The sequence below is a fragment of the Rhipicephalus microplus genome, chromosome 5 (genome assembly GCF_043290135.1).
Source record: "Rhipicephalus microplus isolate Deutch F79 chromosome 5, USDA_Rmic, whole genome shotgun sequence".
NCBI classification, from domain to species: domain Eukaryota; kingdom Metazoa; phylum Arthropoda; class Arachnida; order Ixodida; family Ixodidae; genus Rhipicephalus; species Rhipicephalus microplus.
Window position 1 is genome coordinate 194,699,358 of NC_134704.1, and position 23,768 is coordinate 194,723,125.

General features: G+C 41.0%; 1 protein-coding gene and 1 long non-coding RNA gene across 2 annotated transcripts in view; both read right to left on the minus strand.

Moving 5' to 3' along the window:
- Positions 1 to 23,768, minus strand: part of LOC142817619 (uncharacterized) — a 205,072-nt gene that overhangs the window by 92,356 nt on the left and 88,948 nt on the right. The gene's annotated exons all lie outside the window — the stretch shown is intronic.
- On the minus strand, positions 996 to 14,549 carry LOC142818075 (uncharacterized). Its single transcript, XR_012895539.1, has 4 exons — positions 13,360 to 14,549; positions 10,358 to 10,467; positions 6,879 to 7,088; positions 996 to 2,740 (listed from the first exon to the last, which is right to left on the minus strand). It is a non-coding gene; the product is annotated as an uncharacterized LOC142818075 (long non-coding RNA).

Here is a 23,768-nt window from a genome sequence, read left to right on the forward strand (position 1 = left end):
CGTTCTTAAAAGAAGTGTTAGCAATCATCTTCGGTGTTAAGAAGATTCACTACTATATTTACGGGCACCCATTCAGGCTGATAACGGATCACAAAACACTGCCGAATATTCCTGGCTTAAAGTCTGGCACACTAACCTTGGCAGCAGCAAGACCCTACGTTGGGCATTGACGTAATCTGCCTACGCGTACACAATAAAGTTTAAACCGACAAATGAAAATCTAGAGGCTGAAAGCTTAGCGCACTTGCCAGTTCATCAGGACTTCTCATATAACGCCGAGGAAACGTTCGATTCGTTACGCTTGCAATCAATGCCGGTGACGCACCAATATATTGCACGTACAACATCACATATGATCAACTTCTTTGCAGAGTACTCAAGCTCACAAATACGGGGTGGCCTAATTTTACAGATGTTGTGGAGCTGAAGCGTTTCTTCGACAGACGGACACAGCTGACCCCACACCAAGCCTACCTCCCGGGGGAACTGCATGTAGTTGTGCCTGCGAAGCTGAGGCTTCAGGCTTTACAAGAACTTCACGATGGTCATCCAGGTATTGTGCGATCGAAAGAGTTGGCCCGCAGCTGTTTGTGGCCTTCAATTTAGCGGAGCTTGAGTCTCACTACTCATTGTTTGCCTACTTGGTAATTGCCTAATGATATGCTTTGGCATCAATTAACGCAAGTACAAGTAAAGGAATACACAAGGACAAGCCAGTTGTGGTTGTCCTCGCGTGTTCCTTTACTTGTGTTTGGGTTATTTGTGGCAAACCATGTCAATAAGATTGAGTCTCAAGTCAAAGAATCCAAACCTTGCCAGAAGCAGCGTAGTGCCCCTAACAGTGCTCCTTTGCACCTATGGGCATGACCAACATCTCCTTGTAAACGAAAACACATCGATTTTGCTGGTAGTTTCTGACATCACATGTTTTCAGTTGTGTTAGATGCGCATTCTAAATAGCTAAATGTGTGCGTCATGAAAAAAATTGCCCGCAGCTTCCCTCGGGGGAACACTGAGGAGGATGCGGAGCATATAATTGGTTAACGGGGTGTTAAAGTGCGACTTACTTGGGTCGATGGCTAAATTGGTTAACGTGGTTGTGAAATGGGGTGTTAAATTGCTACTTACTTGGGTCGATGGCTAAATTGGTTAACGTGGTTGTAGGAGGGGGTGTTAAATGAGTGAGCACGTACACACGTATGCGAAAGGGCGGCGCTGGTCGAAGGGACGTCGATCATTGTGTTTGTGGATTCGTTGGAATTCATTTCACCGCGACCTTGGACGTCGACACGCCGTACAAACCAACCGACGAGCGGCAACTGAGCGAGCGAGCGCCGACCTTGAGTATATATACAGCTCGACGGCGCATGCACTGTCAGCTGTTGAATGTTCTCGAAGCGCGACGCCACATGCGCGTCCACTGGAGAATCAGGAGAATTGTAGATGTCGAACGCGGTGTGTAGAGGAGGAAGGGTGCACAGATGGTGGAGGAGTGAAGCGTGCGCGGTGTGTAGAGGAGGAAGGGATGCACAGATGGTGGAAGAGTGGGCGACGGCGCGACGGCGCATGCGCGCGCGTCAGCTGTCGAATGTTCGAGAAGTGGTGCGGACCGCGCGGACGGCGCGGACGGCGCACTACAAGGCGCGAGTATAGGATGCTTCCGCATCTAAAAGAAAACTAGCACGACAGCCTCCGATTGTCTTCGTGAAATGTTTCGCCGCTTCGGTTATCACGCAACAATCGTGTCTAACAACAGGCCGCAACTTACGTCTGCCGAGTTGCAGGCGTTTGTGCGCTTTCCAGCGCCTTATCACCATGTTCCAGAGCCTTATCATCCAAGTTCAAATGGCTTGGGAGAATGTTGCGTTCAGTCCCTAAAAACGGCCATGAAGAAGTATTTATCACTGGAAGCCTGCACCCTACTGAAACGTTCCGTAAGATGCGGAGACCTCAAGTACGGAATTATTGGAATATGGAAGAAGTATGATGCGGACTCCGCATAAGACGTATGATGCGGACTCCGCGTAAGACGTATGATGCGGACTCCGCATCTTATGGAAAGACGTATCATGCGGAAATTACTGAAATGTGTGCATGTTACGCCTGAATCTAGTGCAAAGCAATATGTGTAAATTGAATAGACGTCCACATCTTGAGTACTTGCAATACTGTGTACAAATCACAATATTTCTTAAATGTGCATGATGAGGGATTGAATCATCGGCATCTTTCTAATTGTCGTGATGCGGAGGCAAAATTACTTTTTCAATAAAATACATTACAAAACTACTAAATTAACATGCTAGCGATCTTAAATGGTGGTTACAATGCAACGCATTAATGCAGTGTTCTATGCAAAACTTAAAAAAGTTATAAAGTTATTATTATCAATAGGGAAGCATTAATATACACATCAGCCCTGCTACAATCAATATATCTTTTATTTGTCTGTATGCTCCAGCTGTGAATAGTGACATTGCAGTGTTGATTGTACACAAATGAGGTGACTGCACCGTAATTTCATGAGCTCCACCTAAGCCACAGGATGGTGGCACAATGTAACAGCAATTTTAGAACGAAATGTTTAAACATAAATAATAATCATAGCACTGTGAAAGTGTGGCGCTGTGTTTATCTCATGAATGCCTTGTGGAGATCGGCGAAATGCTGCTTGAGGCTCCGGCACCACTGTAAATTTCGAAGGTCACTGCCATAGAACTTATGTGACCTTCATAGGTACCTGGAAATGAAAATAATTGGCACAAATATTGTCAGAGACACATGTTAGCACAATAGTTTACATGCACAAGAAATATAACACACAGAATGAAACTGAAAATGTAAGGCACACAATCCTTCATGTTATGCATATGTGAATAATAGAAGGAATGAGTGTATAAATTAGTTCTGCCACATAAAAAAACAGCATGCTTAACAGTGAAAATAACTAGGTTATCACGATTTTCAATGGTAGAGATAATCGATTATGTCCTTATGAAATTATAATTTAAATGCTTCCTCTACAGTAAAACTTTAGAAACTGCAAGTGAAAGCTCTCAATGTACATTATTAGTGTGTGCATGTACATCTGCTGCCTTTATACTATATAGTTTGTGCACAAAATTGGCATCTTGAACAATTTTGAGAGTTAAACCTATGCAACTTGTGAAGGTGAAAATCACCATGAAAGCAAGCAGGACCAGGCAGGTGCCATTAAAAATCTGTGGAAGCCAGATAACTATAACCGAAATGCACACATATAGGGGAGCAAGAGTAACAGAAATTCGGCTGCTGACCCGAATGTCGCGGTATCAAACCCCGGCTCCATTTCCGATGGAGGCAGAAATGCTGTAGGCACGTGTGCTCAGATTTGGGTGTACGTTAAAGAACCCCAAGTGGTCGAAGTTTCCAGTGCCCTCCTTTACGGCGTCTCTCATAATCATATAGTGGTTTTCGGACGTGAAACCCCACATATAAATCAAGAATAACAGAAATAAACTGCCAACAGAAACGTTGGGTGCATGTGCTATCTGTAAGTGCTTACACCTTACTACATACAGAATGCTCATTCCATTTTAAATACCGATATTGAAAATAACTGCTCTATTAGGAATGTAAAACGTAAGGTAGAACTGAACGACTCTACAAAAAGTGACCCTATTATGACATCACGTTTTCTTATAACAAAATTGACTAAGACTCTCAAATATCATTATGCAAGGAAAAATCTTCAAAAGAACAATCAAGTTTGAAGTCATAATTTTTAATATGGCTACTATGACTATAACCAAGAAATCGACCTCAACATGGCTAATGTTAGTTTTTAAGGCCTATGTTCACTAGACAATGAACTATACCACAAAAAGCACAACGTTCAGGCAAAAAACCACACAAAAAAGAAAGCAGTCCTTTTTGTTATTACCTACAATGCCTTTAAAATGGTATTTTTACCTCTACTTTCCGCTTTTTATCTAAGTAACTGGTGTGAAACAAGTTAGCTGAAAATGCACTGTGCCTCCAAAACCTGTTGGTTGAATCTGAATTTTTTAAAAATGGTGAAGCTTGCACTAAATTAGGCACCACAAGCCTTGGAACAGCGAGGCTACATGACTCTTAGGACTACTTTGGTTACTTGTGTTTTGTTTCTGGGCCTAAGCATAAAGACAAGGGCTTAACTGAATTGCTGCTAACAAACAAATGCTTTCGAAATATCCCGAGCGTCAAGGATGTTCAGCCATTTGTTGTTTTTCGCACTGGGCTATTCTACACCAAACATACAAACCATACCGCCTTGCGACCATCACAGATGTATAGTTTAAAAAATGATGGTAATTTACTCTTCTGAAAATAGTTATTTGCAGAAATGTTTTGAAGAGAAAGAGTAGTGGTCACGTGGGTACCTTCAGAATTTCGCAGAATGTCGTGCGGGTGTTATTTGTGAGAAAAATTTCAAAGTACCGCTTTTTCTTGCCATATCAAATTTGATCTACATATTAGGTAAAGATGCTTCTTAAAGTATTTGAAGCCAAGTAACATTAGTGCAATTTTTCCGCTACATAGGCTTTAAAGAATTCAGCCAAACTGTTTATCGTTTGCATTTCTTGTATGGCAATACTGCATTTTGTATGAATATTTGAGCCACAAATACTCACTGCACAGAAGTTATATTTCACGAAAAAAATAATGTTAGGTCCAGATTACAAATATCACTATATAATTGTTTTTGTCCACATTGAGATGCAATTTGAGCTGTGTGTTTGTCTAATTGAAAATTACTTTTATGTGTAAGTTGAAAGCAAATAAACAGTTCTTGTTACATGGCAAGTGTTATCATTACAATTTTTGTTTAGGTGAGGAAAATGATTTTTGAAGTCTCCTATTGAGGGCCATGGGGAACTTCGGAACAGAAGCTGTCGTATATCAAATGCAGAAAACAGCCATCATAAGAAAACTTCAAAAATTCATTTCTACTTTAAGACAAAGTGTAATCATATAACTTGCCATATAAAGAGAACTGCTTCCTTGCTTTTGATGTGGCGAAAAAATTGCACTAATATTACTGAGCTTCACACGCTACACACAATCACCTTTACTTCATACTTAAACCGAATTTGGTGTAGAAGGGGCAGTATTTTTGAAACACTTTTTACTTTTTACAAACAACACCCAGACGACATCCTGGGAAGTCGAGAAGGCACCAACGTGGCCTAATATTTTGTTCACTGCGATATATTTTAGCATTTTGCTGTTTTCAGAAAAATACACTAAACGAGCACAATATTTTTTTTCAAAACACATTTAGGACGGTTGGCAAAATGGCTGGGATGTTTTAAGCGTAATTGCCTCACTGCCAGCATTTATTTTTCCGAAGCTCAAGCTATCAACTCTCTGTTACTGCCTCCCTCACATACAATGCCTGCAGAGGAAAGAAAAAGCAAGGCAGGTCCGACAAAGTTCACAAGGCAAGATATTTTCATGTTGGATAAATTCATTACCATAAACAGCAGAAAAATAACATTCATTTTGAGTAGTCCAAGACACAAGCTATATACCAGCATACTAAGAGCCAAGCACAAACTTTTCATTTGAACATGTGTGGTGATAGACAGGAAGCACTTATTGCAAGACTGATCAGTCTGTAATTAACTAAATGAAGTACAATGTCCTGTTCAATCCAACACCACATAGGCATCTTTGCTATAGCAAAGCCATTTGTGATTGATTCGTGCACTAGATGGGACAATGGAAATGTAACAAAAAAGATGAAAAAGAAAACAAGGAAAAAAAAGAAGAAAAGGGGGAATGCAAAGTAGGAGCAGTGTAGCACTACTTTTACTTTGCATTCCCCTTTTCTTTCTTCTTTTTTCTTCTTTTTCTATCGTTTATCTTTTTTCTGCTTCCCTTATCCCCAACCTCCGACAGGACAACACTTTGTATCAGCGCAACGTAACTTGAAAAGAAGCAAGGGCTGCACTCTTCTGCGTTATAGGTTTTTTTTTTCAGACAAACATTTCCAACAGGCACACACGCCTACACCAAAAGATGATGTCATTACTGACCCCATTTAAACTAACACGCCAAGGATGACAAGGTGACTTCTAAAAAATTGGTCTTCCTATCGCAACATCGGCCAGCCTGTCTGAAGCACTTCTACTTTTCACCCTGATTACCCCACTAGATATTTCCATCTGTCGACTCACATCTTCATTTTGGATAACACTAAGACGAGCTTACATTGATGAATACGCACGAAAGTTTAGTGATGTATCATGCATCAGGTTAAGCAACTCCGTTAAAAAATTATTGATAGCTTGCTTCCAGGCTTTTTATACTGTAGCCTGAAACTTCGTAATGTCTTCTATGCACATGAACTAGATTGACAACGTAATGCACAACATGCTTAAGATTACTGCAAGGAACAAGATAACGACAAAACGACCAGCCACCCAAAAGTTTCGCTGTACATGTTATAAAATGTTCATGTACCCCAAACGGGGTGCTTATGATACAAGCCGAAAAAACCTACAAGTAGGGCCTTGGAGTCTTCTGGAAGTAGACGTGTTGCATTTTTTCTGTAGAGGGCTTTACACACATAACTGAGGAACAAAACTCCTGTATAATGAAGAATGCTGGCAGCTATCAGTTATAGAAAAACCTAATGCAGCTAATCTTCCCCGACACATCTGTACATTCAGAGGGGTGACGTAGCTTCTGTGATTGTGGCAGTAACTCCAACAGGATCAGTGCGAAAATTGGCACTACTTGGCTAGACAAATGTCCAAACATGCCTGCCCGACTCCCTCTAGCCATCCCGGCTGAATCTGACACATTATTTTTAACTGCTGGCTGGACAAAAACAAAACCACTGAAGCACTCACAATACACAGCGTGAAGTTCCTCTGGAGTGGTCAACTTCGTCTTCTGTGATGAAAGAGCAGCACAGTGTACTGATAAGGCACTCCTTGCAATGGTTTTCAATGCCACACAGTGACCTTGCTGTTCCTGTCGAAGAGAGCTTCGTGAGCTTGGAGGGTGCTTGCTCTTTTCTGGGGGCTGCTGCCGCTCCTCGTTTTCTGCTCAAGGTCAACCTGCATAAATTTGTAGACGAGGCTTGAAGAGTTGTATATAATGATATACAAATTTTCGCTGAACACACATTTCCTCGTGGCACACTGAGGAATTTCTTATAAAACTTAAGGCCTCGCATATGCAAACATTTACAATCGATCCAAAGATGCACTCGACTCTAAAGGAGCAAGTTTGTTATGTAGTGTATATAAAGAAAGGTCATTCAGCACAACCACAACTACAGTTGCACACGAAAACGACATTTTACACGATCCTGTTTATTTACATGGTCCATTTTATTTCATTTACACGATCCATTTTACACGGTCCTGTTTTACACGATCTGGTCTGCATGAACTCTTGAACCGGGCACCATATAGGTTGAAAGACACACACAGAGTTTGAGACAAACCTAGTTTCCCGTGGAGCATCCTCTTGCACTATAACAACACATCTCAATCTGGTTAGTTGATCAGAACGAGGTGAAAACAGCTCGCACTTGAAAAGCACAGGCAGAAGGAATGACGCCTGCACCCTGTGCTTTCTGTACATTTTCGTTGAGGGTGCAGTTTTCACCTTATCCTTATGCAATTTCGCATTTATAACATTGTTCGCTGCATAATCTTTGTGGCGCTAAAGTGTGTCATACCGTCATGTGTATCCTATGTAATTTATAAAAGTAGAATACAAGATAGCTTGATTCAAAAATAACAAAGTGCATCCAGCGCCATGTCCTGTAGCCATTCTTTAGGCAAGTGGCAGAATGATTTATTCTTCAAAACATATCTTACTTGTAACCACTACAAGAGCTAACTCGTACACTGGCACATTCTGTTTGCCTCTTCAGATTATAAGGTACCTTTTTTACACCAGGAAGTCTTCAAGAAGAATAGAAGTGTTGTAATTGTGAAGAAGAAAAAGTAGAAGGAAAAAAAGATAACCTGCCCTGTACAGGGACCGAGACTGCGAACTTCGAATAACATGTTCGATTCTCTATCAACTGAGCTACCATGGCGGCTATCCCTCTTCCATTTTGTACGGTATATATGTGCATTTATACATGGAAGAGTCAGTCAGCGCTGCCTGTTACCATTATGGCGAGTGTGGGACACTTTTGTTTTGCCTACTGGCAATTACATTACGATTGCAATTACGTTACGATTACTTCCAATATCCCTATACTTCTTTGGCAGCAATATGCATCTGTCAGTTCTCAGAAAATCTGCTAGTCACAGAAGGAGGCAATAGTTCGCCCTCCCACCTAAATGCATGTACTTGAACACATGCACAACTGATCAAAAAAAAACAAGTCACACACCTCTAAGATTACTGAGATTCACTGTTTCAGATTCATGAGTAAAAGAAAGAACTATAAGTTTAAGGGTTTGTTGTCTTTGTTGAACACATTATAATGAGAACTAGCAGAAAATGATGCCAAACAAACAATAGGGGATGTTATCAAAAGTAACTTTAACAAAATTGTGAAAAGAAAAGTGAACAAAAACGTAACTTGGCAACGTTTTTTGACAATTGAATTGACATTACTTTTTATAACATCCCTTTATTTTACTGGGTAGTGTTGTCGGGTAATTCTCATTATTAGAGTGGTGAGTAGGCTGACAAAGAAAGTATATGGCATTGATACTTCTTTTGAACACGTAAAAGTTTGAGGAACTTAAAAGAGCGGAAGCTACTTTGAGTAGACCAGAATATTTAGTTGGAGCAAAAAAAAACGTACAAACATTTTTACCAGGCTTTTTAACCTATTTTGAGACATAAAAGTGTATGCTGCCAGTAATGTTAAGTACCACTACTTTTGTCACACTATGCACTGTAGCAGGTGTAGTTAGAGCGGTGATAGTGAAGGATTAATCAAGCACGCCACCAACTGCGTTCACATCAATGGTCGCGTATTTTAAAAATAAACCTGCTGTATAGTAAAAAAATTTAGGGCATTTATAATTTTATCCAAATCAAGTTAAACGGACTGGGTAAGCAAACCATTTGCATAAAATCAAAAGGCATAAAGTGATTCATGTATTATAACTATGTGAACAATTTCAGCAATGCAGGGCAAAGTGACAACAGTTCTATTAAAAACCCCTCTTATTATAACATGCATGAAAAGCACCACACCAGAATATTTTATAGTGCATGTAATATCGAGACTACTAGACGGTCTATTGACCTTTTAGAAGAAGGGTATCTCCTTAACATTCAAGGGGCAACCACTCAGCCTTTTCCTGAGCTTTTCTGTGAATATTTCCTGAATTTCAGATATCATTAGGATTGATTTAGAGTGAACAGATTTCGCTTACGCATTGAAACCTAGTTCTGTATGTAACTGCAATTATGGGTGCCAAACCATCTCCAATTAATTTTTAACATTTAACTTATATTTTAACTGCAGCAGAACAACTAGCTATGGGTGCCCAAAAAGTAGCTAGAAACAATACCTTTACCTCTTTGAGCCTCTGAAAGTGTTCAGCCTCTCAGTGCTCACCTTACAATATATTTTTTAAATTACTGTTTGTGTGCCCACTGCTCTTGCACCTTGTACAGTGAGGAGGAGCATGGCAAGAAGAGACAAGAAAGAAGCATAGCGAAAAAAAGCGAAATGAGCGAGGACCTTTTTTGTATCGTACAATGTGTGTAACATTACTACTGCGACAACATATAGACAAATTATCGCGGCTATGCATCCATTGTAGAGTCATACACAGCTGCAACACCACGACTAAATTTCAACCTTGTGTTAGTTTAGGATCCTTTTATAGTGGCAAGCTAATGATATCTGCATTTGTTTGGCACATACTAAGATGCAGTGAAATGTGATATGGTAATCTCATTTAGAATGCACGTCATGTGGCTTCATTGTATATGTGGCCACAAGTAACTCTAGTTGCAAAGCAATATGGCAGAGCCTAAACAGACGTCACCGACCACTCCAATCTGAACTTGCCTTTGCTACTTTCCCATTATCATCCCAGCAAAAAATGAATAATTGAATCTGCTACAGATAAGTGCTAGCTTATGCTAAGGACCAAGTATGAAGGGTGTTTTGTCATTATTGAGATCAGTTATTTGTTCAAGAACACTTGCTGTCAAACACAAATACGTTGCTGTCGAAGCATCAAGACTCAAATATAAAGCAAAAAGAAGTGTCTCTTTAAAAATTACAGGCCACAAGGCAAGATAAATATTTGATATACTTGGGATGTAAGGCATGCACAAGAGGTTCTGCCATATTATACTTTTCCTTGTGTTGAAATCTGCTTGCTTTACTCACCCAACACATCTGTAAAGATGCCGTGAAAACACCAAGGAGCTGATGCAGCAAGGTTGAACACATGTCCAGGGATTCCACCATTCCTAAGCGGCCCTACAGCCTCCACAGTCCTGCAACCATTTGTAAGATAAATATAGTTCTACCCAAAGTTCTTGGTTTACAGACACACATGCAAGACGCATAACCACATTATAGAAAGTTTGCTTGATAATGCGCTGGGTAGCAAAATGGATGCCAATATCAAGTATCCCAGCCTGCCGCTTCTTTCTTTCCGTTCTTAATTAATCAATCCATGGTTAATAAATGTTCCCCCAATGTGAAGTGTACTGGCAGTCCTGTGAAGAATTGCAATGTATTTCGAACACAGTCCAATTCATGGCAAGTATGCATGCAATAGCCTTTTGTCAGCTCTTCGAGAAAAGAGCATGAAGTTTAGCTAAAACTCATGTTTTTTATAAACACCATTCAATTTGATATAAAAGTTGTGAGCATTATGTAAAGAAACACGGATTCATGTTTAATCAATGATTTCTTATAATGTACTGATATGAATGCAACTAACTGAATATGAAACGTTAATTTTTGCTCGAGAATTTAGAGTTATGAACACTATCGCACTTGCCAGCTGCATCTTGTCCAAAACAGCGGCAAGATAGGCTAGTTTCTGTAGGTGAGTAGTAATGAGCAGTGCAAAGTAACAAGAAACACCAGTAACAACAGTATGGGGCAAGCACAGACTGCCAACTGTATAATTTATTACACAAAAGTTCGCCTGAATATCAGTCAGGCAACTTGTGCAAATGAAGGTCCAGTTGGTCATGAACAAGTTACGAAATCAACAATGCCTGCTTTCACTAACAGGACCCTCATTCACATAAAGTATGCAGCGATAGGCCCCTACCGAGGTACGTCACAGCATGATGTCACTGGCACATGTAAAAGGTGTGGCTGGAAAAACACTCCCACTGGTGGCTCAGCCCGGTACAGTCGTGCGGTGTTTGGGGCAAGTTTTAATTTTTCAAAGCTTACAGTTCACGTTACAATGTCGACATTAGCTGTAGTATGTGTCAGCAAACATCCAGCTGTGTGGTAAACTGTGTGGTAAAATATTTGCCACGCTGTCTGTTTATCTTGAAGAAGTGAACACACGTGGTGGCCTGTGCGAGCAACAGCGGCATAGTCTTCAAAAATGTGCACTGTTGATTGCGGCATGTAGTGTGCATTGGAAGGTATTGAGAATATCGGTTGAACGGAGAATACTGTGTGTAGTGTGTGCAATGTCAATAACAATATGTCTTGTTTGCGAAGATGTTAGCACTCATGGCAGGGACCGGTCGATGAAAAAACTTGATTCGACATTTTAGTCAAGGTAAATATGCACTTGACGCGACCATCTGCGAGTGGGTACATCTCGGTGTTTGCGCTGTGTGCAGAAAAAAATTGCAAGGTCACCGGGCTGGAAGATACCATTTGCTGAAGCTGCATGTATGAATCGCCCCGGCGAGTACGCAAGCTCAATAAAGGTATAACTCGTTTTATCGAAGGCCTCATATTTCTTCATGTAATAAGCAGAGATTCTTGTTTCACATATACTCAGTACCTTTACCGCTCGATATTCATGAAGTGACAATGCAAACAACAAGTTTGTGTGTTACGTCCTAAGGGAGCAATGTAAATATGCAAATAAGTTGTAGGTGTCAGATGCAGCGATGTAACTGCACAAAGGTTACGTATATATTAGGCTACAGGTTTAGAATCGCATACATCTCAGTGGTCTATCAGGAACGTCACAAACGACTTCCTTGCCAACCAGCCCTTGCACAGAGGGAGGGAATGGCTGGCACGGTGCTCGAAGTGACGTCACACTATTTGCAAACATAGAGAGGTTTCTTACTTAGGCAACATTTTGCACAATATATTTTTGAGATGTAAGACTGTACTCATCCACATTGATCATACTGATGTCTTTTGTTGTTACTTTGTGCTGTGAGTTACTAGGCATTTAGTCACCATGATCTTTAAAATCTAATTTCAATGTTCTCTCTCATATTGCTGACAACTGTGTTGTTGCATAAATTGGGCAAAAAAAGCAACACAGAAAGGCTGTCACAATAAGTACACCAACATGGGTATTCTCCTGCAAACAAAAGTCGGCACTGTTCCTGTCATTACCCGTCTTCCTTCTCTCATTGCCTTGTTTGTGCTGAAACAGCAAAACACCTGATGAGTTAGATGAGAAATATTAACGCATCAAAACTATAAGTGCTTGCATCAGCAACTACACAACATCGTGATAACCGCACCCCTGCCACACAGCAGCAAAACATATTTTGAACATGCTGGCAGTGTATTATTTTATAAAAAGCAACTCTGGCAGATTACAAAATCTCACATTGTGCATGCAAGTTTTCTTCAAAGTCAGGCGTACAATGTAGGTGCTGGCCGGTACATTATTAATTACAAGCAAAGGCGTCTTGCAGGTACACATGCAGATTGCACGAACACCTCTCTTTCTCTCTACACTAGGCACACACATTATATCTTTCAACAAGCACACGCCACTGTTTACGGGCATAATAACGCTCTTCCGTGAACGTATGCTAATCAACACACTTAGGCGGTTGGCTAGGTGAATCGAGCCAAGTTACAAAATTGTATCGCCCGCGAACATAAACAAAATGCTGCTTTGCATCAAATGGCACTGCAGGCTTCGTTTAATCAACAACGTAGCAAGCACCGTGTGCGTCTTCCTCATTACAGTGCAAATATGAAAAAATCGATCACCATACACATGCATGTTGCCGCAGTTGTCTCGAATTAGCTCCAGTAAGGCCGCGCCGATGCGCCATGGCTCTGCTGGCGTTAGCGTTGTCAAAGCGAATCGGCAACCGCACTCGCAAAGGCGCGTAAGGTTGTCGTTTCACGACGCCTCGTTCGAGTGCAGCAACACACACTTGCACTGAGTGGCATACTAAGTCTACACAAAAAAGTGTCCCCCTTACCTTTAGTTTCTTTCACACTGTCCTGAGGGAAGTGACCACAGGCGTCAGCCGTCACCTCGGAGTCCTTCGAGCGCCCGCCCAACCCGCCGATTCCTTGGACGAATCGCACTTGATCCGCACTCGAACAACCGCGGGAATAGGGCGCTATTTTAGCACATCACACGAACGAGGAACGGCGCTTCCTTGCGTAAATTTAACATTTTGTGCTCTCGTGTGTAGCAGCGCGAACACATGAGAGACGCAACCAAACGGCATGCCCACAGAAACAAAGAAGACAAACAACATGTGGCTTTAGCTGTGAATGGATTTGACTTGGATATCTGTGTGAGGAAAAAAAGCATCTGTCGCTGCTCTAAACTGAAAAAAATGTATGTTATCTGGAGAAATAACTTTAAAAGTGATAAACGGTTATTCAAAAAACAAGTTACAACTTATGAATATTTTCGCAGGTATTTGTTTTGTTTTTGTTCTAGCAGACGACAGCCTCCTACTGCTTCTACGACAGACGTAGTGCGGTTTCACGTTCGGTGCGTGTCGCCGACGCAAAGCTCTACAGTAGTGATATCAGAGTTATCAATTCTCAATGAATCATAGGATGGCTACGAAGCAGTAACATTTTGATATAGTGCAGTACGCAATCTTTCAAGGTATGACATTTCTTTGCTCTGAAGCAAATCGAAGCAAGCCGGCCGGCGCAATCAACTGATGTCGCCACTACGCGAGGCATGGTCGTGCGCAATAGCGTCGCGCCCCGCGCTCGATTTGTCATCAAGCGATAGAGCTACTAAGTGGAATACAGCTAGATGTAGGGATTAATGGCGTATCACTCTAATTCCCTGTGGTGGCCGACTCAATCGCAAGAGAGCCCCGGGAAACAACCTTCAACTGCTCAAGCTTGTGTGTGGGTGTAAAAATACTTGTTTTCATCCGCTGCGGGGCAGCAATCTATACTTGAAAGACATGCGAAAAGCATGTGACGTATATACAATCCCAAAACATATGCACACAACAATAGATACGATCGCATGTCGTACATAAATATGCCAACACATAGCGTGTAAAAAGCAAATTTATATACATAACATAAACACACGTGCTACTTTCAGCGCGAATAGCTTAGCAAGCTAACGCACTCAGTTCACGTACGCGAGCACAACTGAACGGCGCAGGTTCGAGTCCCGCCAAGTTTAATTTTTTTTGTTTTTTTTTCAACGTTTTTATTGTACTGCTATCTTTTCTAATGCCTTTGGTTCCAAAACGAAATAAAAGCAATTTCGCATTCAAGTACGTATGTGGGACTGTGTTTTTGCGCAACAGTTATTAGTATTTCTATTTTCATTATTAATTTTTTTATTTAATTCATAATGTAACAAAATTAAGGACTAAGGGGAACATTGGGTCTGCTTGATTGTGAAGAGACTCGAGAAGTGAGAAAACTCAAACCAAAAAGTTTATTTGAGAAAAAAACTGAGCATTTCACAGCCGGACCAGTTTCTTGAAGGGTAGGCCCTAGGTATGCGCGAGAGTTGCTATATGACTCATCTCAAGCTGTGGCAGTTGAGGGAAGGCAATATCACTGAGAAGCAGTTCCAAAATATATTTTGGTTGATGTTTTTTGATTCATCCAAAATAAGGGCTGCACAATTGTGATCGAGCCAAACCAAGAATGGCGGGCACGAAGTCATGAAACAAAAAATGAATAATGTTGATTGTTTGAAAAATTGCCCTTAATAAAAGGAAGAGTTAAGGAGTGCTACGTAGCTTAACTCGCAGTAGGAATTTTATATATACATATAGATAGTTTAAAATGGACAATGTTGCACAAACAGACATTGGTTAAATTTATTTGCAGCACAGTTGAAGCATCTATGTAGAACTGAAGCATCAAGAAAAGCTCATGCGTCCTCACTTTATTGCGCTTTACATAGCTTGTATGCGTCCATGCAGCCATGATATGATATATTTTAAAGCATTTGCTTAACCTATAATCTTCTTATTCATTAAAGCTGGCCCATAAGTTGTCTTATGTAGCACTACAATTGAAGCCTAATCTGCATGGTGGTCTAAAACAATGCTTTTGAAAATCTCAAAACGACCCAGCTCTATACGCGACCATCCGTGCATCAATGATAAGCACCATTATGTGTTTGTACATATCAGTTGTGCTCTCATACTTAATTATTTTTCTGACCACTCTCTCTGCCCCTACCTCGTTTATGTCGTGAAGCTGTGGCAAGTTGTGTATAGCTGTATTTATATTGTAGGAGCACATACTATCAATAAAAAAATATTTTTAGGCTACATGCAATTAGTTTTCATAGATTTTCATTTCTTTTGTCGGTGCTCAGGAGAGCTAAGCTCATGGTCGATATTTTAAAATGACATTTGTCTTTGCCAATGTTAATGAGGACAATTTCATTAATATTGACAAGTTCATCCACATTGAATTTATTTCTCATTATTATTGTTTCTATCAAAAAACGCGCCCCAAGTTATGCTTTTTTGCTTGATTTGTTTTCGTGTGACAGCATGCAAGTAAAATGACAGTTATTGTCATTCCTTGTGAATGACACATTTTACGTGTGACAGACTTTAGCACCTGGTCATCTGCAGAAGTTGTATTCATTCTGGAAAAGGGCGAACAGCGGTGACTGACAACACAGACTAGCCTGCGTTATTCTTTTGTACTATATATGTCATATGTCACTGTTCATTCATTTATAACTTTATAGAGCTCGGATTTCCTGCTGAAAATGTGACAGCAACGTAAAGTTTCCACATTTTTGCAACAATCCACATGCCTTTCATACACTATTGCACATTTTCGTAAGCACCTTAAAAAATCTGTATATTTTCGTAAGACCTTACATTCTGCATTTTCCTTATGAAAGCTTCTGTACACTCCATACACTTTCCTTATCCTTCCATATCTTCCATCATGAACTCTTCGTATGCTCCATAGGTTCCTTATCTTTCCTTATCTTTTCGTATACTCCATAAAAAGCCTTCCGTATACGCCATACAATTTCCTTATCCTTTCTTATACTTCATAAGAAGCTTTCCGTAAATGCCATACAACTTCCGTATATTTCCATAAAACTCCATATTTTTTCCATATGTAGCATAAGGAAATGTTACGGAGTCCATATATTTTCCGTAAGATTTCTAATGGAACGTTTCAGTAGGGCAGGTCAGCCTTTATAACTTTCTGCTTGCTTATCGGAACACACTGCATGCTACGACGAACGAAGCACCAGCTGACTTTATGTTTGTTTGCCATTTTCGTTCCACACTGGACATTTTCAAGTGAGAAATAGGGGAATTCTTCTCCAACAGCAATTTATTGAGTCCAGCTAATACTGTTCCTAAGCTCGGCATTTGCTGTAGGTGACGGTGTTCTTGTTCAAAGTTACAGAGGCTTCCAGGAACACAAGGGCTTCCAGGAACTTTGGTGCGGCAGAAAGGACCTGTTTTGTATGCCAGCAATGTACACACAGCACTGGGTCTGGTGGTGTGGCATCGTCACCAAGATCAGCTTTTCTTCGGAGCAGTAGACATTTCTAATGTCCAAGGGTGAGGAGAACAAGGACACCTTTCGAGAGTTCTCGGACACCCCTGCGGAGAGGACTACGGCAGTACCCGCAACTTCGCAGGCAACCCCACCAGTACGAACGCATCCCGTAGACAATCGACGAGTGCCAGACGACACGCTTCTTAGTTTTGTGTAACAGTAGCTAGCCACAATTAAAGCGAACGTAAATGTCCTGTATGCGATATCGCCGCGTGTTGAAGAGCAGCCGGCCAATTCGCCCAATAATTAGGTGACCCGGCTGTGATCGGTATACCTGGCAAGTCTAGGCTGCCGTCTGCGCTCTGTTTTAAAGACGATAGTCTTTCTTAGGAACCTTCGACGGAAAAATTTTGGTCTGTCTGTCTGTCTGTCTGTCTGTACATTTGTCTGTCCGCCCTAACGATACCTCAAAGGTGATGGTCAAATGACCAACCCCATCCGCAGCGCCCACCAATATTGCTCAAGGTTTGCGGTCATAGCTGTGCAATTGCGAATTAAAAAAAAACAAATATTGCGCAAATCTGAGTTGCCATGAAAACACGTCTATGTTTTGTGTGTCTGCCTATATACTAGAAGAGGCACACACAAGTAACTCTAAAGACTGTAGCGTCTATCACACTGCGCTGACAGTGCAACGCGATGCCCCAGAAGGTGTTTCCAACGCTTCGCTACGACGACACGGTGGTGGCACCTGCCAGTTGCTTTGCATTCTACACCTGATTTGACTGGTGCGCATCTTTCTCCGCTGTCGCGCACTTCCTTCGTTTTCAAAGATAACTGCCAGATAGTGCTCGTGTCTAACGGGCCTAGATGCGCTTGTTCACCTTAGCTCCACGCTCGAAGCACTCTAACGCAGCGCCTTCAGAATACCATTCACCAATTTTCTTGTACAGAGCATCAGATAAACTTTTTGCTCACTCTCTCCAGACGCAAGACTGTTGTCTTTCGACTACATTTACAGTGTAACGCGTGGATTTGGGCCAATTTTTTATTTGCTTTTGTACCGTCACACAAGTGACACGATGTAGCAATATTAGTTCAGTGGGCGCGTCGGCTAGCATCCAGCGAGCCCCATGTAAAATACACTCCTGTTTTTCATGCAGCTTGCTCTGATTGCCTCGACTACCGAAGCCAGCACAGAGAACATGGTATCCACGCCTGTTTCATGCCCCGCCGTGGTGGTCTAGTGGCTAAGGTACTCGGCTGCTGACCCGCAGGTCGCGGGTTTGAATCCCGGCTGCGGCGGCTGCATTTCCGAGGGAGGCGGAAATGTTGTAGACCCGCGTGCTCAAATTTGGGTACACGTTAAAGAGCCCCAGGTGGTCGAAATCTCCGGAGCCCTCCTATAGGGCGTCTCTCATATTCATATTGTGGTTTTGGGACGTTAAACCCTACATATGAATCAAATCAACGCCTGTTCCATGAGCAATCTATGGAGACTGCGCAAAAGAATTCCTAAGGTTGGGTGCCGACTGGAGACACCCGTGTGCAACCTCATCGATTACACTGAGCAAAGATATAAACGCCCCATTTCCATTAGATTTCTTCAATGGGCACGTCGGCTGGCATCCAGCGAGCACCATGTCAAATCCACTCCTGTTTTTCATGCAGGTTAGTAACAATGCTTCCACAATTACATCCAAATACCTTTGCCTTGTCTAGCTGAAGTGCCCACGTAGACTTACTAAATTGCACTTTACTGCCTGTGACTTCGTCTTGTCGCTACTCGTGCTATATGGTGACATCAAGCCTGATCCAGGGCCTACCACTCAGCAGGTACTAGCTTAACTGCTTGAGGGCCAGAAAAATATTCAACAAAGGCTGGTGAATATTGATGTCAAAATAGAGATAGTTGATGAAGCTACATCTGCTATAGATGAATCAAGAATTTGACGCATCACCTAGATTCACGAGTTACAGTTTTAGAAAGAAAGCTTGTTGACAGCAGCCGTAACAACCTAATTATTTTTGGGATAGCTAGAAAACCAAAAGAAACGTATGAATAACTGTCGCAGTTGGTGTTGAAGGTTGTGTTCACTGAAACATTATGTGAAAAAGTTATTTTTACAAAAAAAAATCATATGTTAGGTCGCAAATAGCGTAACAAGCATCGAGCGGTTATTATCAAACTATTATCACAGTGAGAAATTATTATCACCATGAGAAATTAAACATACTAAAACATTGATTTAGTCTAAGAGGCAGTAGCTACTTTGTATCGGAAGACTACTCCCCTACTACAAGGCAAGCACGCAAGAATTTATGGGAAAGCACTGCGGAACTTAGAAGGACAGGTCAACAGGTCAATGTATCTCGAACAAAATAACGATTATGAAAAACTGTTCACTTGGGGTGGTGCGCATGACGAGAGAATCCCGGTGCATGATAGCATAGATAAGACAAAAAAAGGAAAAGAAAGCAATAAACTGACACCAGACACAATGAACCAGAAAACCTAGTGCTTCTGGGTTTTAACGCCCACAGCCTTGTAAATAAGCTGATTGACTTCAGTTGCCTAGTACAGTGTCATAATCCGTCAATAATATGCGTCACTAAAACCTGGCTTCATGAATGCATCTCTGAAAAGGAATTTCTGCCCTCTGGTTACTCGGTTATTCGAAACAACAGGTCGAGTGGTCGAGGTGGTGGCGTGGCGCTCTTTATCAAAAACGACATTGAATATACAGCAATGCCTGATCTCCTCGAAACAGAGTCTGTCTCATGTGAGATCAGGGTATGCAGGGCGTTTGTAGTGATTGGGGCTGTTTACCGGCCACCAAACGAAGATGACCATTGCATATTGGCAATCGCAGACTACATCGTCAAGCAGAGGCTTCTTGACGGTAAACTCATCATATGCGGGGACTTCAACGCACCCCACAATAACTGGGAGTCCTTCACTATGACCAGCTGTGACAAGGTTCTCTGTAATTCATTGATTGACTTCGCTGTATCCGATGATTTTACTCAATTTGTTCAAAGTCCTTCAATCCGGGACCTTGTTTTTGTTACAACTGACCAATTGAATGATGACTCAGAGAGCGAGGTTGTAGAGCGTATCTCGAACCACAATGCAGTCTTTGTTCAATTTTCTATTGACTACGAACTTAAGAAACCAGAATACAAAGTTGTTACAGATTTTTCACGTGCCAACAATGAAGGCGTACTTTCCCTGCTAGCAGATTCTTATGCGAATTTTCTCCTTTCCAGCGACAGTCGTGGTGTAAATGCGTTCGTGGAACACTTTGGCACGAATGTGTCCGACTGCATATATAAACTTGTGCCAAACAAATGCATGAAGCGCAATCCTAAACACCCATGGTACAACCGAGAAAAAATACAGTTTATTCGCTGCATAAAGTGATTACGTCACCGATGGATGCCGCTCCAATTCAAACCATCAATTCACTTTGTGTGCGTTAAATGCAACACTCAAAATTCAATTGCATGAAGCTAAATATTTCTATTACAATAACACGCTGTGAACGTTCAATAGGGAAAATCCAACCAAATTTTGGGAGACAATCGCCATCGAGGAGAACATGCTTATTCATTATTGAAAACGAAGTATGTTCAGATGCTCAGACGATCTCGGAGGCCTTCAATAATTTTTTTAATTCTGTTTTCCCCGCTGATAACAGCAATGTTCCTTCTGTTGTCACTCTTCTGTATTGGTAGCTATTTCGGATATTGAGTTAAGCTGCTCGTAGTTCATAATCTCTTACTCAACATAGATATTACTAAAAGTGCCGGTCCAGACTGTATCCCTAACGCTTTTCTAAAAAGGTATTCTGAATGGTCTGCACGATGGCTCATAATTATTTCCAGAAATCACTTGACTTCGGATGGGTCCTGCGACTTTGGAAGATCGCTAATGTTGTTCCTATTTTCCAATCGAGTAAGAAGGAAGTCGCTTCTAACTACAGACCGATTTCATTATTATCCACGAGCTGCAAGCTACTCGAGCACATCATTCACAGGCACATTATTCAATACCTAACTTACAACAATATCCTTTCAGAGCATCAGCATGGTTTCCGCAGCGGTTTTTCCACTGTCACACAATTCATCGAATTTACACATGACATCCCCTCATCACCACGAACAAGTCGATGCCATTTTTATTGATTACTGCAAAGCTTTTGACAAGGTATGTCATAAAAAAATTCTGCTCAAACTTCGTAACCTTCTTACAGGCCCATATGCTGACAAATTACTTGATTAGATTACGGATCATTTGCACGTGAGGAGTCAGTTTGTTTGCTACAATGACGAACAGTCGTCACAACCTCATATTTCCTCAGATGTTCCACAACGCTCTGTGTTGGGGCCCCTTTTATTCATAATTTACACTATGTCCCTCAGGTTGTCATTTACACTCCAGGTAAGTTCCGCCTATACGCCAGTGACTGTATATTGTATTTCATTATACGTAGCGTCACTGACGAAATTTTGTTGCATGATGTGTTTTCTTTTGACGAATGAAGTATAACTTGGCAAATGGAGCTTAATTTTCAGAAAACCATGACAATAACTTTTACAATTAAAAACGAGCCATTGCAATTTAGATATGGCGACTCCAATCACACACTCAAAAAAGTTCAGGAATTAAAGTATCTTGGTGTCGTATTCTCTCCAAACTTTAAGTGGCACAAACACAACCACCTTATTTCTGCAAAATCACTTAAGAAATGAGGTTACTAAAAAGAACGCTAAAGGGCGCCACAAACGAATGCAAGCTTATAGCCTTCAAATCACTGGCCAGGCCGCTTCTTGAATATGCGTGTGTTGTGTGGTCACCAATCTTCCAATTGACATAAAGAAACTTGAGGCCAACCAGCGAAAAGCGATTCGACTCATTTTCAATCATTACGACCGTGATTTCTCCTCTTCAGAGCATTATCATGCTTTATTGCTAAACCGTTTAGACCACAGACGTTTGTGTGAACGGCTTACCATGCGACATAACATCGTGCACAATTCCGCCAGCATAGCCACACCCATTTTGTCCACCAATCATCCTACCCATGTAACTCGCCGATACAATTCGTTTAACATTGTGCCATTCAGATGTTTCATTCATTGTTATAAATACTCTTTTTTTTCGTATACAAATGACACGGAATAATCTGGACACTACTTTGAAACGGGTACCGCATGCACTGTTTGTTAAATAAGTGTCCAATTACGTAATTTGGTGTTTTTTTATTTTGCTGTTGTTTCTTTTGTTTGATCATTTATTGTGTGTTGAACATGTGTCTAACTACATGTTTTTGTTTTTTATTTTTGCTGTTGTTGTTCGTTTATTGTAACCACTCCTGCAATATCTCAAACATGAGACAGCAGTATCTGTAAATAGTTTGCGACAATTCCACGTTGCTCCCAGTTGAAAAATCTACCAGGCCGTGTCTAGTGTGTTTTTCCCGTTCCCACCAGAGCGGGAATTACGACACGGTCTCTGGCATATAAGGCCGGGCTGGTGTATACGACCGTTTTCTGGTGTAACCCTGACTGGTGTGCTTTGGCAAGACTCGGGCTGGTGTGTTTTGGGAAACTCGGACTGGCATGGTTTGATAAGAACCCAGGATGGTGTGTTTTTGCATGACGGGTCCTAGTGTTTTCCTTCTTTTTACGTAAATAAATGCATTGTGGATGAAAACATGCACTTTATTGTGCCTTTGGGAAAAAAAGCAGGCTCGCACAGTATTGTAGGCCTGAAAATGACTTCTCATTTAATTTTTTTCCCGTATGATCTCACCCTAATCTTTGGATTGACTTGCGTTGCTTCCATTTTCACAAGGATTCAGGCAGCACTGCAGGGCATGGAAAAAAAGTACAATTCCACACAATAATGCCCAATTCGATAAATGATGTTAAATATAATTGTTGCAGAGTTGTGCCCTTATAATACAGAGAAAAAAGTGTGGAAATATTCGATCTTTCAAATATTTTTGAATAGCACATACAAATGCACTATTTTACACTGAAAGTTTTACTAATATAACTTACATAGGACAACAGTCAATGTCAATTTACTGCGGCCCCTTCAGATTTTTTAAATGCTTTACCTCAATACGATTTCACTATGCGGCAAAGCTGCTTTTCAAGCTACGGTAGCAATTGCAATCATTTGAGAAAATGGTAGTTGCAACATGGACATGCACTGTGCCAGTACAGTCAACCCTTATTTTTTTAATATGCTTCACCATGGGCTATGCTAAGGGCATATTCAGATTGACGAACGAAAGAGCTGCTGCAAGCCTGCATGGCAGGGGTGGGAGCTTCATTTAATGTTTTTATTTATTTTTGTATAGTTCAATATACTACAGACCATTTCGGTCCAATCAGGAGTAGTAATAAAAATTATTACAATTTTGGCGAAAACGACGACCACATAAAAATAAAAAAAATAAAAAATCAGTTCAATGCTGGATGGTTGGCATCAGGTTCAAAAATATAAAGTTTATATATCATGCGAGCATATTACTAAAATGTTATAACATAACCAGAACAAAAAATATTGCTGATTTCTCGAACATAAGATTCCATCATTTCACCGTTCCCCGCACAAGTTAGACTATTCCAGTATGCTATTGATGATGAGAAAACAGAGTTTTTATGAATGTCATAATGAGTTTTAGGCAGCCGTATTGTCTTGTTGTGGTTAGTTCTTGAGGAGTTTCTGAAGGGTTGAAGGAGATGTTCTTTTACGGATATTTTAGAATGCTCAATATACAAATGATACGGAAATTTAAGTTAGAAAATCATTTTGCATTTATCAAGACAACACAGCCTGGCTTTTTTACGCAGAACTGTAACACTGGTATGCCGACAATAA